Source organism: Engraulis encrasicolus, chromosome 10 (assembly GCF_034702125.1).
Source record: "Engraulis encrasicolus isolate BLACKSEA-1 chromosome 10, IST_EnEncr_1.0, whole genome shotgun sequence".
Classification (NCBI taxonomy): Eukaryota; Metazoa; Chordata; class Actinopteri; order Clupeiformes; family Engraulidae; genus Engraulis; species Engraulis encrasicolus.
Genome location: NC_085866.1, coordinates 51,622,533 through 51,625,032, shown reverse-complemented (window position 1 = coordinate 51,625,032; position 2,500 = coordinate 51,622,533). Strand labels below are relative to the sequence as shown.

General features: G+C 42.4%; 1 protein-coding gene across 1 annotated transcript in view; it reads right to left on the bottom strand.

Annotated features, from left to right (window-relative positions):
- Positions 1–179, bottom strand: part of cbln4 (cerebellin 4 precursor) — a 7,975-nt gene extending 7,796 nt beyond the window's left edge. Inside the window, exon 1 of the mRNA XM_063207702.1 lies at positions 1–179. This exon is cut by the window's left edge and continues 596 nt beyond it. The gene's annotated coding sequence lies outside the window, so the exon portion shown is untranslated.
- Between the last annotated feature and the right edge of the window lie 2,321 nt (positions 180–2,500).

Genomic DNA, 2,500 nt, shown 5'->3' with positions numbered 1-2,500 from the left:
GGAGTTGTTATTCTCCCAGTGATGCGTGCCTTGCATATCAGATACTCTGTAAATCCATTAACATCTATAATTACAGTTTCGTCACCGAATGAGTAAGCTTAACCATTATAAAACGGTAGCATTTTAAACCAGGCAACCGTCCGGCTTTCCCATGGTGCGCGCAGACGGTTCACTTCAGTTTTAAGGGTATGCGTATCTCTAGCCAGCACCGAGCGCAAACCTCTCGCTGAGGGTGCATGCACGTGAGTGAGAGAATTCTACATGGATAACTTGGATAGGATTCGCGGCGAACTGACGTGAACAAGGGGAATGGCACCGAGGATTAAACGCGCAACAGTGAATACGCGCGCATGCAATGCATCATCTAGTGCATGCTTTTAAATATCTTACCATTTATAGTATGTCAAATAAGATACATGTTAGGAAGGTTAAAATATGAGCACCCCATTCTTCCCCAAGTGACTAAGGTAGGAAATAAATGTGCTATAGCGCATACATAGGATAAAAATATCAGTGGCACATGCTGTAATTTACAAAGAGAGGAATAAAAGCACTGGAGGTGACGGTGGAAGGAAATTATAATAACTGATGTACCTCTTGTGTATTTTAAATGTGCAATTTTGTATTGTAGGCCTTATATGGCTGAGACGAATGTCAAGCTGCTAAACTTTGCTGGAATTTAATTTCCCCATATAGCATTCTGCACTGTAAAAACATGTAGTGTTAATTCAACACAAAGAGAGTACTCTAGGATCAAACACAACTTAGAAGGTTGAATCAACTCTGTGAGTGTTGAAGTAACACTGTCTTTTGCTGTAGAAGTGTTAAGACAATGTACAGCAGATAAGCAATCTATAGGCCTATATTCACAGCACATTTCATATGGAGGGGGGTAGCTGAAAGGTATTCAGTCTTTTCAAGCGTCCAATCTTGGCCATGAGCACAGTGCAGTACTGTACACAGGGCACGATTTCTTATAGTCACAGAAGTGCCAGCGAAATCAGGCAGGGCACTGTGTGTGTGTGTCTGTGGAGTGGAGGGCTCCGCTAATGTCTCCCATGGTTCCCAGGGGAAGCTCAGCTGCTGTGCTGATAGAGGGAAAAAGTCTCTGAGTGTTCAAGGAGGTGAGTCCTTCTGTCAGGTTTGTTATGGGGCGAAGGTCTCCGAGTGGCTTCGAGTCTTTTAGCATGGCTGTTAGGTCTACACTCTGTAAAATAAATAAAAGTTCCAAGAAGAACTTTCAGTTTGCCACTATGGATGCACTCCTGACTTCCCTGAGGAAAATATATGTGACAAATTGGTTCTTGGAAGAACCAATAGGTTCCTCCAAGAAGCCAAAAAATGTTTTCCTAACCCTTCGATTGCCATTGTGGAAGAACAATTAAAAGTTCTCTAAAACATTGGGTTCTTCCCAGAATGTTAAAGCACTTCAAATGACTTTTAAGGTTACTAGAACTTGTAGGTTCCCCCAAGAACAAAATGAAGGCTATTTGAGGAACCCTCCGTTTTGTACAGTGTAGGCAAGTTTGAACAGGCTTTTTACTACCAAAGGCACCATTGGATTTGGCCACTGTGATGTGTTGGGGTATACAGCAATCCATCTCTTTGGGGTAAAGTAAAAAGCCCAGAAGAAACAGTGCATTTAAAATCCACAGTAGCCTACACCAGTGTTTCTCAACAGGGGTGCCGGGGCACCCTGGGGTGCCGCGGGCCCCATTCATGGGTGCCGCGGAAACGTGGCTGATAAATAAATTATGTAATATAATACATATTTGTCTAAATTGATAAGTTAATAATTGTCAGTGGAATCTTTTATCTCCCATTTACGCACAATAAAGCCCTGAACGTCTCCAAATGTGTTACTTTTCTAAGCTTTTGTGGTATCGGATGCGATGCCATGTTACGGCTTATTGGTTTGGGGTGCCTTGACATTTTTTATGATTTGAAAGGGTGCCTCGCATAAAAAAAGGTTGAGAAACACTGGCCTACACAACACCCTACTACAATATAATCAAATGCATATCGCAATATAGCCTACTATGTAGATCTATTTATCATCTTGCGAAACACATGAGCTTGCATGACCTTCAGCAGGGGAAGTGTCAAAACCACTTAACTTTACTCAGAGAGAGAGAGAGAGAGAGTGCAGATTGTGCAGGAAAGGCTAAAACAACAAGAGGGGCAACAGCGCTCGTGTGGACGATTCTGGGCATATCATGGCCCCCAGAGTCCAGGCAGCACTGAGCAAGAAATATTCACTCTCTTCAGTACCACCATCAAACATGGCATTGATGCTGTGTCTATGAGCCAACAAGCATACAAGCAGCTAACACTTTTCTTAGCAAGGACTTTGAAAAAAAATGACATGGAAAACATTGTATTTAATTGGTTTGCTTTTGAAGCTTTCTCTGCAGGTAAGGTCATGGACTGCCATGCTACATTTCATTACACAAACGAGCTAGAGTCCTTCACATGGAAAATAACCTCCTTTTTTCATCAC